The 17,448-nt window shown below is 37.9% G+C and overlaps 1 pseudogene; it reads right to left on the reverse strand.

The window, feature by feature from the left end:
- The window catches only part of LOC116622574, a 114,300-nt pseudogene that overhangs the window by 41,073 nt on the left and 55,779 nt on the right, over window positions 1–17,448 (reverse strand).

The following is a 17,448-nucleotide window of genomic DNA, read 5'->3' on the forward strand; positions in this document are numbered from 1 at the left end:
TCAGAGTCTCACTGCTTGATAACTGATGGCAGGTCATCTCTCAAGTCCTTGGGAGAGAGATAACTAATTCTATGATGCGTAGTTACTGGTTCTACCTTCCCCTCCCTCTCTCCGTTCATCTAATCTTCCCTGTTCCTTCTGATCCTTCTCCTCTTTCTTTTCCTTCATCCATTCTTCCTCCTCTATGCTCTCTTTCTTTAGTTGTGGGGGTATGTGTTAGCTTGTTGAAACATCTACATTCTTGACACAGTGTGGGGTATTTTATTTTCATTTTCTTATTTAATTCTTATATTTTAATCCCATTTTTTGACCATGCTATCTTTGCAGGTCCCACTTGTCAGAAATCTCATCATAAATTCTTAAGGTCATACATCTCCTATGTATAGGTTCAAAATTCTTTGGTAATATCTGCAAGCAAATATGATCTTTTATTTATTTATTTATTTATTTATTTATTAAGATTTTATTTATTTATTTGCAGAGAGAAAGAGAGAGAGAACAAGCAGGGGGAGTGGTAGGCAGAGGGAGAGGGAGAAGCAGGCTCCCTGCTGAGCAAGGAGCCCTATGCCAGACTCAATCCCAGGACCCCAGGATCATGACCCGAGCCAAAGGCAAACACTTAAAGGACTGAGCCACCCAGGCGCCCCAAATATGATCTTTTTTATAAAGCAGAACTTGCTAGTGTGCATAGTTTATCTTGGATTTCATTTTCACCATGTTATTGCAGATAACATTTTGGGTTCATAAACTTTTGTAGCGTATTATGTTTGGGTAGGCCTTGAGGCAGAGCCATAAATTTTCCAACATGGAATTTATTCTTGATTCTACTGCATAAATTTTCTAACATGGAAATTTTTCTAGATTCGCAGTTGGATTTTAGGTTCCAAATCAAGGGCTATAGTGCATCCCAAGGGACTTGATCAGGTTCAATGGATTCTTCTTTTATTGCTACTGAGATATAAATTATTAAATGCTTAAGATCTTAACTGGAAAGGGGATGTAGAGTTTTCCATCCAAGGTTCGCCTTTTGCTATACCCTACTGGGGATTTACAGGGTCATTTAAAGATACCCAGGTTGCCAACATTAGCTCATTTACCCTGAGTAAGTAACTCTCAATTTGTGGAGGTACCACTCTTAGGAAACATTTGTCAAAATTACTGGGGAGCTTGATTGATCTCTAATGGGCAAGAATGTAGAATGCTAAAAGTTCTGTAATAACATGAGCCAATTCTGTAAATGAGTTATTCTGAACAAAATACCAATTGCATCTTCATTAAACACTGAGGAGTTTTGTTCCAGTTTTGCTAAAATGTAGCTATATAAAAGACTTCAAAGAAGTGTATTTCTTACTGATCTATTGACCAAATTGGATTTTAGAAGGATAACCAGTAACCTGTTTCATTTTCTCCTGTTGTTCTTTCAAATCAGTTTTGCAGCTTGTTTTTCCCTACACCTGTGATGACTCTTAGGCTTGATTCTTAACTTCTAGGCACTCTTTGAAAATAGGAAGAAGAGGGGCACCTGGGTGCCTCAGTCGTTAATTATCTGCCTTTGGCTCAGGTCATGATCCCAGAGTCCTGGGATCGAGCCCCACATTGGGCTCCCTGCTCAGTGGGAAGCCTGTTTCTCCCTCTCCCAATCCCCCTGCTTGTGTTCCCTCTCTCACTGTGTCTCTCCCTGTCAAATAAATAAAATCTTTAAAAAAAAAAATGAAAATAGGAAGAAGACTGGTCCAGTACAAAGTAATATTACAACTTTAAATTTTTAACCAACTTAAATTTCTCCTTTCCAGCAGCTCAAGTCTGACTCAAGTTGGGAATATTTCAGTGGGTGAAAGAGGTTGTCCTTTTCCTCACCCATTTCCTTCCCCACTGGCTAATTTCTCTTAGTATAGATGTGATCAAGCATAGGTGCCCCCCTGCTGTGAGAGAATATCTAGAACTGACTCCTTATGCCTGAGGTCTCCTCTCTGGCTAGCTATTTATGAGACTCCATTATGTCACTTGGTTTTTTGTGGGCCATTCATTTATTAGATCAAATTGGTCTTCCAAACTGATCTCCTTGAGTGGAATAATTGTTAAATGCATCCCCAGGCGAGTTTATTGCTGCAGGATCTACATCTGCTCCATAAACGTCTTTGTCCCACTGCTGTTGGAAGGCAGTTACTTTCCAATGTGATCCCTTCTCTCATCTTCACATATCTCTTGGTGAGAGTCCTACACCAGTCAAGACCAGAGTGATGGTGTTAAAAACCTCTCTGTCCCTTGAATTCCCTCCTTGGCAACTTCTCCAAGACACTTCATACTATCAGAATTTTCAGCCTCAGAATTCTATACTCTGAAGTTGAGCAGGGGCAAAGGTTGGAAGAACTAGGGTAATTCTTTCAAGTGTAGTTTATGTGGCCTAGACTTTGCTTTAAAATGTGGGCCCCATTATTCTCAAATTTGGGGGTTTACACCAAAACGGAGGCAGAAAGAATCCCACCTAACAGCCTGTTATGCTAATAGGGAAAACTTATGCAATGTACCACCCAGGCTGTGAAAGGAAGTTTGTGATCAATACCCACATGAGTAGCATGGCAGTAACAGGTAGTAGGGTTTACTCCCAGGAGAGAGGGTGTAGTATGGTTTAGCTTCAGGGATGTTAGTCTGAGTCAAAGGGCAAGAGACAAACAAAAGAGAAACAAGTGCTTCCTTTCATAAAGGATTCTTTGTGTAGGCCAGACGGATGGGTAAGTGGTGGAGGCTCTGGATGTGAGTCAATAGAGCTCCTTCTCAGGTCTGTGCCGGTTTTTTTCTTGTTAGGCCAGCAGGACTGGAGTGAGGACCCTCAACTGAGGTAAACCGCAAGAGCTGGGTTTCGGAGACCAGATGCACACACCACTGCAAGCTATAATATGCAAGATAGCCCCTTCAATAGTGGAAATGAAGGAGCTCTGTTGAACAGAGCAGAACACCAGGAGCATGGACCAAGGCTCAGTAAATAGGCAGTAGGTATTATGGGCATCCGACATTCATAAAGTGATGACTGCTGTTTTAGCTCAGTTTCCCTAGAAAATGGAGCTTGGTTTAAGCATTGTATTAGTCAGCTCAGACTGCCAAACAAAATACCATATACTGGGTGGTTTCAACAACAGAAGTTCATTGTTTTATAGTTCCGAAGCCTGGAAGCCCAAGATTAGGGTGCCAGGTTCTGGTGAGGACTCTTTTCCTATCTTGTGAATGGCTGACTTCTCACTGTGTCCTCTCTGCTATCTCTTCATGTAAAGGCACGAATCCTATCACGAGGGCCCCTTCTTCATGACTTTATCTAACCCTGATTACCACCCAAAGGCCCAATCTTCACATCCCATCACATTGGTGGTTTTGAAAAAAACATTCAGCCCATAGCAAGCATCAAGTACTGACGCTTTCGTTAAGGAGGTGAAAACTCAGGGGGAGTGAGAGTGAGGAATAAGGGAAGTGAAGCATGATGGGAAATAACCGAAAGCCATGTATTACTGCTGTGGCCATGCTTTCCTATGAACTGCAAAGTTACCCAGCCAGTAGCAGGAATTTCCATGCAAGACTGCTCCAAATGCAGGCTATAGGGAAATCTGTGCTTTGGAGCAGTCCTTTGGAGAGAAGAGAGAATTTATCTGCTAAGCTGCTTCTTCTGTTTCATATTGGTTAAAATTTGCACCGGGGTGTGGTAACTCCCCCACACCTTCTGCTCTTATCATCCTAGATGCTTTGGCAGCTTCTCAGAAAGTTCTGCTTTATAGCCTTTCCTGTGAATCCACAAGTGATGGAAGAATCTCCAGACTCAGGAAATACTTCTTGTAGACCTCAGGCAATGGAACCCTTTGAGCACACTAGGAATCAATCAGCCACTCTTGGCAAGCCAGGTGAGCCTGGGGAAATAGAAAAGATGTGCCTGAAACAGATGCCTTGATTGGTTTTGGTAACATATGACATCAGAGGAGTCTGCGACAGGTGAGACACAAGGGGTTATAGGCAGGTAGATATGAGAAAACAAAGCAGGAATCCAGGAAAAGAAAATGAAGTTTCAGGGCAAGGCTCTCATGTTCAGGAGGATTGCCACGAAAAAGGTATATTCCAAGGAAAGTAACTGGACTGGGGATTAAATGAGGGATCCAGACAGAGAAAATAAGAAGTAAAGTAAAAGCAAGTTGCACCAACTCCATTATAAACTCAGAGCAGAATGAGAAACAACAAAGCTGTCCAAGGAGCAACCATACCACCTTCTGGGATTCTTAAGCCCCCCAAACTAGGAATGAAATAAACTTGGAGCCTGGCATTTATTCATTTTTCAATGTCTTCATTCATTTAAGAGTACTGATTACATGCCATGATCTAGACATCAAAGATTCAGTGGGGATAGATCAAAATGATATTGAATTTCTAGAGAAGGAAATGTGTACTGAAGCTTTGTGATTCAGTGGAGAATTGTCTAGCATAAAAGCTAATGAGTCTTCTATTTCTAAATATCTTTCTTCTTGTCTTCTTGAACATTTTCAGTTGACACTGTATGTCAAAACTTATGTCACCCTTACCTTAAATATACACACAAATTAATTTTTTTAATTGATAGACTTAATTTTTTTTTTACAGAAGTTTTAGATTTATACAGAATTGAACAGACAGTACACAAAAAGCCCATATGCCCTCTGGTTCAATATTCATATAGCTTATATGATCATCTACCTGGATTCAGAGAAGGCATTTGACAAAATAAACATTCATTTTTGTTAAAAGTACTCAACAATACAGTAATCATTTGGTACTTTCTTTCTTAATTTGATTATCTATCTATATGAAGCTATATGGATGTATAGCAAAAGGACAAAGTCATACTGAATGTGGAGATACTAAAGGCATTCTCAACAAAGTAAAGACAAAAATGAATGTCCACTATTACTGCTACAATTTAACATTGTCAGAAAGAGATTAATCTATAAATTAGACAGGAGAAGAAATTTAGAGGTATAAAATATTGGAAAGGAGGAGGCAAAGCTATTATTATTTGCCGTTGCTGTAATGTTATTTGTGGAAACCGAAGACACTAAGTAAGAAAATAAGACACTACAAGGATAAGATAATTTAGTACGATGGTGGAATATAAAATTACTATACATAAATAAATAGAATTTATCTAAACATAAAGCAACCAGTTCAAAGATACAATGGAAGACCCATTTTTTTTTAAATTGTGTCTGCATATATATATATATATATATATTTAAGATTTTATTTATTTATTTGACAGAGAGAGAATGAGAGAGAAAGCACATGAGAGGGGGGGGGTCAGAGGGAGAAGCAGACTCCCTGCCGAGCAGGGAGCCCGATGCGGGACTCGATCCCGGGACTCCAGGATCATGACCTGAGCTGAAGGCAGTCGCTTAACCAACTGAGCCACCCAGGCGCCCTGAAATTATGTTTATGCAGCCTCTTCCTTATTATTAGATGAGCTTGAGCTTCTTGAAAGTCCCAAGAGGGTCTTAATCATTTTTACATCCCCCTTGACATCAGTGCCCTCTTTATAGGAGACACAAAAATACACTTAAACACATTGAAAATGAAAAGACCTAAGGAGTCATGAAAATGATAAGAAAAAAGCAGACTCCCTGCCGAGCAGGGAGCCCGATGCGGGACTCGATCCCGGGACTCCAGGATCATGACCTGAGCCGAAGGCAGTCGCCTAACCAACTGAGCCACCCAGGCGCCTGGAAGACCCATTTTTAATAGCAGCATAAAAAACATAAAACCATAGGCCTAAAATTAGCAAGAACTGTGCAAACCCTATACAAGGAAAACAGTAACCCACTCCCAAAGTACATAAAGTTACCCTTAAATCAATAGAAAAGCATATCATAGTCTCAGATAGGAAGATTCAATATCAATGTGTCTATTTTCCCTAAGTTCTTTTGTTTGTTTGTTTGTTTTAAATTAATGTGATCTTAAATTTGATAGTGACCGGGACTAGATAAAATTATTCTAAATTTCACATAAAAAAGATACACAAGTATAGCCACATAAACTAGGGGAAACTAGCCCAATAGATATGAAGTATACTATAAGCCTCAAAAGGTAAACACTGTCATGAGCTGACACATGAAATGGGAGAGTTAGATTATAAATAAACAAAATATATACAGGAATGTCATATATGATAAAGGTGTCATCAGAAAACAAATGAAAAAAGATACAATTTTCTATTTTGATGTGCCCTAAAGTACCAGTCTCAATTTTTCATGGCTATTGGACTTTGTTTTATGGTTAGAAAAATCTTCCCCAATCTGAAGTTATAAGCAAAAATTAAACCATGGTTTCTGTTTGTAAAAAATACGAACTTTTGATCAGCCGTGTTAGAACAATCTAGCTAAGCCATCTGGAGTAAGTTAATGTTGTACATTTTACACCAGGATAAATTCCAAATGGATCAAAGATTGAAATTTTGAAAATAAAGCCATATAAATGCTACAAAAAAAAAAAAAAATCACTGAGTTCTGTGATATCTTTGCAATGGGGAAGGCCTTTCTTAATATAGTTCAAAATCCAAAAGTCATTAAAGGAGTGATAATTTTGACTAGATAAAAAAAATCAAGAACTTCTGCATAACATGAAATATGCAGCATATGCAAACTCAAAAGATAAATGAAAAATTGGTGATGGTTGGTGGAGGGGGGATTGTAACTCATATCATTAGCAAAGGCTAATTCCCTAATCCATAAATAGCTCTTAGAAATTGAGGTAAAACAAACTAACAACCCCAATGAAATGTGGTTAAGATTGTTCACAGATAAATATGTAAATGCCCCTCAAACATAGGAAAAGAAGCAACACCTCCATGGGACTATGAGGAAGTGCAAGTTTAATTTACATTGAGATATCATTTTTTTACATTTTATATTGGCAAAAATCCAAAAGATTGTCATATTTTTCCAGCAAAACTGGGGGAAACGGGTGCTCTTGTTTTTAGGATTCCAAAATGAAACAACCCTGGAGGAAGGAAACTGGATCTCATTTTCCCAAATACATTTAACCTTTCCTAGTAATCCAACTACTGGGAGATAATGCTACAGATACATCTGAACATTTAAGAAATAACATAGAGACATCATTAATTGCAGGATTGTTTATAACACTACAAGATTGGAAACTGCTCCACCATCCACCATTGGAAACTGCTCCGTTATCCACCATTCATGAGCTGGTCACAGGAACTCTGGTGTCCCCATACGACACAGTCCTAGGAAGTTATAAGAGGGTGATGTGATAAAGATTTTGGTACTAAAATGGTGAGGTCTTCAACATTTTTTGTGAAGTGATACAAAAAAGTAATAGGACAATATTTACAGTAAGTTCTTTTTAGTGTGAGAAAGGGGACATACATATATTCATATTTGTTGACGTATTTATAAAGAAATAATAAAAGAATGCACAGAAAAAGAATACAGTCACCATCTATAAGGGAAAAGTTGAGGACAGCGGCGGGAGTCTTCTCTTTGTATATTGTATATTTTATATTGTTTTGATTTTGAGCCATTTGAACATACTTCTTCAAAAATAAAATTACATACATATGTATATGTATAGATGTACTGTATAGAATTTAAAAATTCTAGATTCAAAATTTTCCCCTGGAAATCTGAATATCTGAATAAACTGCTCCATTGTCTTCTAGCATTTGACTCATTAAAATCCAAAGCACTCAGATTCTTATCTCTTTGTAGACATATGTGCCCTCTCTCTTTCAAAAAGCTTATAGAATTATTTTATTTTTTTATTTTTGAAATTACAAACTTTCATCAGGATGGATGTACTCAGCATTTTGTGTCCTGTCTCAATCTGAGTATGAGTGAATATTTTTAAAGCTTGGGGTGTTTTTGTAGTCCTATTTATTTCGTTATTTTTCTTCTTTACATTCTAGAAGATCCTCATGTCTTTATCACCTCTTCCACCAAAACATAATTTTGCTATGTAAATACTCCTTAAACACGTGAATGATTCCCAAATGGGCTATACGTTGCTCAGAGAAAAATTAAGAGGTCTAAACAAAGGGGATTGTATTCATATTATGGAATTTATAGCCAAGATATATGTTCTTTTAAATTTCACACTCCCTACTATTTATCATCTCCTCCTCAAAACCCAAGGATCTCTTTTATTAAAAGGCAATAAAAATGTAGGAGAACCTCCTAAAAATAGCTCTGTTGTCTTTCTTTTGACTTTTTTTTTACCAAAGATATGTAAACTAAGATTGGTACAAGACAAATGCTTTCTCCTGAAACTTCACATAGAGAAATTCAGCACATTTATCAAAAATACGGGAAGATCTAAATCCGAATGTATATAAGCAAAGACAGTTACAAATTATTTATGATACAGCTGCTCTTTTTCTAGTATTTTAGCAGTGATACGGGAAACATTTTATCTGGTAACTTACATAGTTACAAAAAAATTCTTCCTATGTTTTAAAAAAAATTAACATGGTTGATTTCAGATTTGAAGCCAGAATAAAAATGGGTAGATGACACTCCAACACTGAACTTTCTTTGTGCTGGTTTTTGTTAAGTCTATTAAACTAATGTATTAAGCCACCTTTCTGTTAGTAGATCACCATTAATTTTCTTTTAACAGATTTGTTAAAAAGTTTTGAATTTTTCCTTAGTACCATTCTTTTAGTTTTATGATTATATGAGGGTTTTTTTCAGGCTGACTTAATACTTTGTAAATGAACAAACCACTGCATAGCCAATTGATTTATTTTGTATATGATATGAATTAATGCATTATACAGTGCAATACAATGTAGTATATTAATTAATTAATGTACTCTTTCCCTTCCTGGTTTATGGAGCCCACAGTCACGCATTTTCATTTGAAGGGATCTGACCCCAGATTTATTTTCTCCATTTGGTGGAAAGGAAGCTTGTTCAGCATACAGTAGTATTCATTGGTATCCATAAATTCTTTTCTTTATCAGCATATATGAGGGAAAATGTATTTATACTACTTATTGATTTTATTGTCATCTCTGAGACTACTTTCTCATACTCAAAATTTTGTAAACATTTCTTTTGTACCTTAGAAAATGAAGAAGGTTGTTGAATCAAAATCATACTTCCCCACCCCTGGAATTATTTATCACTTTGTAACATAATTCCACCTTTCTCTCTGGATTTGCTCTATTTTCTACCCATCTCAGCCCCTGAGCCTGTCCAATGAAGATCGGCCCACTGTGCATTTTCTTTCACTATGTCCTCTGCCTAGAACACATTTCTCTTCTCTCCATTCATCTATCCCACCCTCCCTGAAAAGCCTGGGGCAAATTACCCTGGACCTCAAGGCCTTTCTCAATCTTCTGTCTTTCCTTTGAATAATAATAACTTTGCCACTTATGAGAGCTTATACCATCAGAGCTTGTAAAACTTTCCCACCAAGGCCTCCTTTTATCAGAGATAAATGAATACTATTTCAAAGGTGGGTGGAAATGGGGGCTGTATTATAGATTTCTTTAAAATTACATGTTTGTTTTAAAATAGTGTTTTAAACTTACTCCCATCAGAATTGAATGAAGGGGTGGGTCATCATGGCAACTGTCTGGGAAATGCTGCTATATGGCCTGCTAAGCATCCACAGAAGGAATGAGAAATAGGTTACTCAATGATTTTAAGTTTCTTAACACCATACCTCCTTATAAAATGAGTGAGATATAATTTAGTACACTGTCCATGAAGCAGAAAGAGCCCTTGATTTGAAAAAAAAAGAAAAAATGACAGAAGGGAAGGAGGGAAGAAGGAAGCAAGAAAGCAAGGGAAGAAGGAAGGAAGTTGAAAAATTTTACATGCAATTTCTCATGTAATTCTTACAACACTTCCTTAAATGAAGTATTCTTAAAATCCTTCAATGGATTCTATACATTCTTAGGTTAGAGTCTAACCTCCTGATTGTGGGTTGCCAGTCCTCTGGCGAAGTCCTTGGCCTCCTCTTCTGCCCCACCCCAGGCTGTCTCTGCTCCAGCCATCAGGATTCTGTTCCATCCTCAAAGAGGTAACTGCCCTCAACGCCCCCACCCCCCGCCCCGGCCCCCTTCACTGCAGGCCTTCCAGCTCTTCTGACCCATTTCAGGTTTCCTTTAAAAGACCACTTCCTCAGAAAGGTTTTAGGTTTATTTGTAGCATTCTCGTATCTCCCTTTTAGAATACCTACCACAGCTTTGGCTCCTTGCTTCTTGCTTAATGAGAGCAGAGACTATAACTGTCATAATCATCATTGTATCCCAGAGTCTGGCATATGGTAGAGACCCGAATATGACTGAACAAATTATGGAATACTCTGATACTTATCTTAAGAATGAGGTCCTTGGAACTTGTTTGAGTTGGAGGTACTTGGTACTTGGAGGTACTGGGAGCAAGGTCGCACAGCTAATAAGTAGCAGTAGGATCTAGCTCTTTCTGACTCCATGGACAGAAGATTTAATTACCATGCTATATAGATTTAAAATTGCTACACCCTTATTGTTTGCTCAGCCTGTGGCCCCTCTCATTTGCTGTCTTATAATAATTTCCACTCCATTTCTGTCATACTCTACTGGTAGATCTTTTTTTTAAAGATTTATTTATTTATTTTAGTAAGAGAGAGAGATCATGAGCAGGAGGAGGGGCAGAGGGAGAGGGAGACAGAATCTCAAGCAGACTCCCCACTAAGCATGGAGCCCATTGCCAGGCTCAATCCCAGGATCCTGAGATCATGACCTGAGCCAAAATCAAGAGTCAGATGTTTAACCGACTGAGCCACCCAGGTGCCCCTCTACTGGTAAGTATTTTTCTAATGTCCCATTTCCCCAACTAGAATGTTGCCTCCTCTCTTCAGGAGAGAGGTCATGTTTATTGCTATCATTTTAAGATATTCGTTTCTAACTGAGGATCGCTGGAGGGAGGTGGGCGGGGGATGGGTTAAGTGAGTAACTGGATTAAGGAGGACACTTGTGATGAGCCCGGGGTGTTGTATGTAAGTGATGAATCACTAAATCCTACACCTGAAACTAATATTACACTGTCTGTTAACTGACTGGAATTTAAATAAAAACTTGACAAAAAAAATAAAATATTTGTTTCTATTTTATATGTTGCTGAAATGGGTGCCTTGGACATTGTAGTTACTCAGCAAAGATTTTATTGCATGATGTATAGAAAGAAGCAACATACTATGCAAGGAGAAAAAACTGTAATGCTAGGGGATGGAAAAGTAATGCTTTTAGTTATAAACATGTATTAGTCATTGGAATCCATTAGGATCATGAGAGAAGGGTAGACTCTTTGCTCTTCTTCATGAGTAAAAGTTTGAATGATAATAGCAATGAGGGAGAATTAATTTATTTAATTTGACCAGAAAGTCCAAGGGCAAATTTACTTGCCTTCCCTCGAGTGAGGAAGGCACCCTTATTTACTGCGGGCACTTTGAAAAACAGGGAAGTAGCAAGATTACTAAGGGTATCCAAGGGACCCATTCACTTTCCTTTTCAACATCCTTTCTCATTCTTCTCATTTATCCTCTAGAAATGCTTATTCTTGATCCCATTTTCACAGAGCTCAGCAGTAAGCAGTCATAGCTGGTAATAGTTTAGGAAGAAGGTACAACATAGTTTTAGGTCGTTCGTATTTTAAAGGGAGACTTGCAATGCTTGAAGCCTGCTCATTAGCGAGACAAATTTGTCAGGCCTCTGGGGGCCAAAATCGTTTCTCATTCTTGATTTCTCCTGTGGAACACAGCAGAAGGCCTTGCACATTGGAAATGATGACCATACACACTGAACTCTGTGGATGAGCATTCCATCCTCACCTGGCCCTCCTCACTTCCTTCCATCTCTTCCACTTCTGGAAGAAACAGGTAGGGTTGGAATCAAAGACAAAATGGACTCCTCAGGGATATTCAGATAGGCACTGCAATATTTGCTTTAAAAGGAAGTATTTAAAAGCTGCATAATCAGCTCCCCAAATTAGTTAATGATTCTACTTGTTGGCAGCATTGGGCTAGCAAAGCAGAATTCATTTGTGTTCACTCTTGGATCTGCAATCAGGTGGTTGGTTGGGTGGGCCAGGCTGGGTGGCTTGTGATTGGCCTCCACTGGGGTTAGCTGTGCTGAACTGAACCTCTTTCCATGTGATCAGTCATCCGGCAGCTGACTAGCTCAATCTTGTTCCAAGCAAGTTTCATATCTCTTTAACTTCTCATTGGCAATTGCCCACTGGCCAAACAAGTCCCAGGCCATGCTCAGTGTTGGTGTGGGAGCAGTTACCCAGGGCGTGCATACAAGAAGGAGGGAATAAATCTGGGATGTTTACCGCCATATTCTATAATTACATAAAGTAGTGGTATATTAATGTCAAGAAATAAACCTTTTAGTTAAAGACTGTGGCTTAACTAAATGTGTGTATCTCCCTGTTCCTCCTGAAACCCCCTTAAAAATAAATAAAGTATAGGGACAAATAAAAAAGAGAAAATATCTGAGCAAAGATTTTAACAATGTTTCTGTTAAGGATACAACAAAGCAGAGGAAGCTACTCACCAAATACCTACCAATAAGGAGTAATGTAATTAACTACTCAACACTCCTCTTCCCCTGGTTCTGGATTTGGGGGTTTCAAGGACTGGAAAGGGTGAGGGATGAAGGGAAGGGCTGAGACCTGGGAGATTGTTTTGAAAACCTACACAGAAAGCAGTCACACTTCAGTTCCTCTCCTTTTCTGCATGCAGACAGGAACTACCTGCTCTTTGGCAGGAAATAGGAAGTCCTTTGTCTGGAAAAATTAAGACAAAGATGTTTAGGATTGGGAAGCAATAGGTAAGATGAGTTGGAGGTACATGCTAGGATTAGATGAAAGTCTGCTTATTGAAAAGTGGGACTGCTCAATCCCAATCCCCTGCCTCATTTCTAGAATAGGAACAACCAAATATTCCTCACCTGGGAAGAAGATAGGCAGGTTCTTCTCTGAAGAGACTGCTTGGTTTCAAAAAAATGACATATTGACATTTAAGGAGGCAGGCATTCTCTGTTCTTCAGCCAAGCACACAGAGTTCCCAAGCGGTTCTTAACTGCTGAATTTCAAGGACTTAGAACAGTGCCTGACATATAGTAGGCATTCAATAAATATTTATTAAATGAATATTTAATAATTCCTTTCAATTCAAAATATTCAATTCAAAATATTCATTTTGAATAAAATGAATTAAGTACTTCATTCTAAACATAGGCAGCCAGACTTACCAGATTTTGAGGAAAATCTTTAACATGAAAAAGAACTAGGAATCACCAAACACAAACTGATAAAAAGAAACCTAGAGGAAACAGATGTCATGGAGGGGAAAGAAGAAAGTATTAATAAAAAGTGTACCTAATTAATATTCTCAAAGTGATAAGAGATCCAGAACCCATAAAAGTATAAAATAACATATGAAAATAAAATTATATCTGAATCTCACACACACACACACACACACTCACTATTTCTTCCTTCATTTTATAGATGAGAAAATTGAGATAAAGCCCATTTGTATAGGGCACCTGGGTGACTCAGTCGGTTAAGTGTCTGCCTTTGGCTAAGGTCATGATCCCAATGTGCTGAGATCAAGCCCCGCGTCGGGCTCCCTGCTCAGGGGGGAGTCCGCTTCTCCCTCTGCCCCTCCCCTTGCTTGTGCTCTCTCCCTGTCAAATGAATAAAATCTTAAAAAAAAAAAAAAAAAAGCCCATTTGGGTAACACAGGGACAGACTCTTGAATGGAAGCCAGGAAACACTCTGCAGTGCTGGCCCTCACATTCAGGTCCTTGATCTTTACACATCTGTCTGAGCCATCCTCCTCTCTCAAGTCTTTGTTTGCCATCCTCCCTACCCGTCCAAATTCTGCTCATTTCCCAAGACCAACTCCCCGCATAAACCCATCTGTGAACCCAGCCAATCACACTATTTGGATTCCTCCAACACTGATAATCTGTAGCATCTATTTTATTACTGGGTTGGTTATATGATTGTTTTGTTATCTTGTTGGCTTTTTAAAAATATATATATATAATTCTGTCCTCCCCAAAAAGAGCAAATCCCCAGGACGGAAACGTCTCAGGAGTCTTTATCAAAATGCTAAGTACATAAGAGTCACTTTAGAAAAATCTGCTGACTTGAGTCTAACTAGAGCATTTACTGGATTATTTCATGGCTCGATATTTGGAACATTCCAAATTCATAAGATCTACTTGACAAAAGCGTCTTGTTACTTCAGACCCTGGTATAATTGATTTGTCATTATCATATACTATTCACAGTCTGGCAGTAGTAGACAAAATTAAATATCCCTGCACACTGTGTTTGACATAAAACAAGCATGACCTGGATAAACGGGTATCACTTTGTTACCTAAGTCTCTCTTGAGAAAGAGAAGGTAATTCTCCATCATTCCAATTTGTTCATGCTATAGGTGGTTGGATGGTTCTTGCTGGTTTTATTGCTTGATGTGACCTTTTATCAAGATTTTTCTGGGCCAGTGTTCTGCATACAATAAGTATATATATCTCATTATCATTAGTGGTGACCAAACACCTCCAATTCAAACATAGAATCCTATTTTTGGAATATATTTGAGACATATTTTTCAGCCAACCATATAGTACAAATGTTTATTAAATATCCACTTTGGACTTAGCAGCATCCTAAGATTTGTGGTAACATTATGCAAGAAACAAAAGGCCTAACCCCTACTCTCAAAGAGCATACAGTTGAATTTATTTGTATTTTATATATTAAAATATGATTGCGAGTTTTATATGTTAAAATACGATTGTGAGTTTTATATGTTAAAATATGATTGTGAGTTAAACACTTTGAAGTTAATGCAAAACATCTTTGTTTCTTAAAACAACAATGAATTTTTTGGCAAGATCTAAAAACTGGCCACAGTACAAAGCCTACACCTAATTTTGTCTTTTAAATTTATATATATGCATGTGTATGGATGGATGTATACCTATGTGTGCATGCATGTATGCACGGATTTTCATAGAGCAGTGATACATATTTATGCCTTTTGAAATATTGCTTAGCATGTGTATCTGAAAACCAGAGAAGATTTGAGACAGTCATCTTAAATTCTCTGGTAAATATTTTATGATTTACAGTTTCCCATTTATGGAAGGATTTGGGTTGAGAAACTATAGATGATCAAATGATTGCTTGGAAATGTCAGGGAAGAATCAGATAAGGTACTTCTAAATGGATAATTCAATGTAATAGTGCTGAAGAAACATCTTGCTTCTTAGGTCTACCTAAATCTATACATAATAAATCTTATATTTTAAATGTATTGTAAAGGACAAAGTACTTTCCCATAGCTGATCTCATTTTGATTTTGGTCTAAACACATACAAATATATTCTATTATGTGTGTATGAACTAGAGGTACACATTCATGGTCAATTCAAGATAGAACAGAGTCATAAATGAAGTCTCATTTGATGAGATCTAACAAACAGAAGCATATTATTTTTTGTTTGTTGGTTTATGTTTTGTCTTTCCCTTGGCAATACAGGTTTGAGGTGCCATCATTTAGAGATTATCTTCCTAATGTTTATCCCCCAAGGTTTTGTGGGTCTCTTTTATTTTTCAGCTGAAAAGAACTACAATTCTTGGAAATGTCTGGTTTTCTCTGTGATCTAAAACAGGCAGCCCTTCCTCTCTTATCTAGAATGACACTGCCAGAACTAAATGCTGCAGCAACATTTGGGTTCACTGATCACAGGATGGAGCTGCAAGGTGATCCAGAGTTAGTCATAACCACACCTGAAAGACCCCTTACACTGCATATGCTTTAGTGGGGAACATGATCATCTTCACATGTACCATTATAGTTATCAATACTCATGATGAGAGGAATTTTTAGAAACCTGATGATAAAAAGTGAAGACATCTAAGCTAAGTTCAGAAAACCACACCTCTGACGTTGAACATTAAAAGAATAAGTGGTTTGTGATAAACAGTAATAGAAAAAAATTCCTGGCCGGAAGAGAGGCATATACAAACTGAGATTTTTAAAGCCAATCATAGTATCTACCACCTGTTTAAGAAGACACAGGAGGTGCAAACAGCTCATAATTCTGATCCTGTCATGTTGGTGAAAAAGACTTGAAATTTCATGCATTATTGAAATGTTTTTAGTTTAGTTGTCAATACAGGTCTACAAAGCCAGACTTTGACTAACATTGTTTCTTTATAGCTTCCTGATATTCCATAGCAATGTCCTAGGAAAGTATAAATGGTAGCAGACAAACTCTCTACAGTTACAATTTTGCAAATGACAGGTTTGACTAGGCTATATTCATTGATAAAACACACAAATCTTCACAGAGGTATTCTTGGCCTTCAGGAGTATACGCTTATGAACCGCAGAGAACATTCACACTGAAGGGGAGAAAATATTAAGGAGTTGAAAGTTGAAGGTTGTCTCTTCTTGTCCGTTGGACCCTTTTTGATCATTATTTAAGGGAGTCAAAGACCATTAGAGAAAGCTAATAGCCTTTAGAACCCTCAGATTACACTGATATTACTGATGGGAGAGTTAAGGCAAATTGCATTCTCAAAATGGCTCTGGGAACATACCACTTCCAGTAATGGTCCTATCAACCAGACCTAAAAGCAGAGAGGGCAGGGATGCACTTAAAGGCAATTATCCATCAACATTGGAAAATATGGTTACTAGATTAAGAGAGTTGAGTATATGCAATATATCTTGATTGCAGCAAAGCAGTTGATATAGCATTATTCAATTTACCAGCTAGATTAATTTAAATTGGTTTAGGCAGAAGTATAGTCAAATGAACTACCCGCTATCCAGAGGGCCATAAATAATAGATAACAATAAACACATTTGTTTTACATGCTCCTAATTTAGTTATTTCTCCCCAGAACTCTCCTTCAGTTCAGAATATGACAGTTATATAATATATGCCACCCTCCAGCTATCTTTTCTTAAGATCTTTTAGGAATCCCATCTGTTCTATAAAGTTGCAAGGACCAATTATAGTGCCATCAACAACTCCCATTATTCAGGGCTTTATTTATCCATTTTCAGTTTCAGCTTTCCTTTATATCTCTGTTCGATGTCTGGACTTTCTCTTAATGTAAAATGTCAGGAGCAGAAATACAGGGCAGTGGAAGTCATCTTTGCTTCCATACACAAAAAGATAGTCGGTGTGGATTCTCCCAGGTCCTTTGGGGGAGGTGACAATAACAGGAAAGTCAGGATGGGCAGCACTTTCCTTTTGTCCTTGCGGTGCCCGTCTTAACCATGGAGTAGTTTTCCTGAACATGGGCTTCGCTACCCAAATGTATGATGACCAAACCCATTTGGTGATTTAATCCTTGAAAATCCAGAACGTGTAACAAAGACGCACACTTG

The sequence above is a fragment of the Phoca vitulina genome, unplaced genomic scaffold (assembly GCF_004348235.1).
Source record: "Phoca vitulina isolate PV1807 unplaced genomic scaffold, GSC_HSeal_1.0 scaffold53, whole genome shotgun sequence".
In the NCBI taxonomy this organism is placed as follows: Eukaryota; Metazoa; Chordata; class Mammalia; order Carnivora; family Phocidae; genus Phoca; species Phoca vitulina.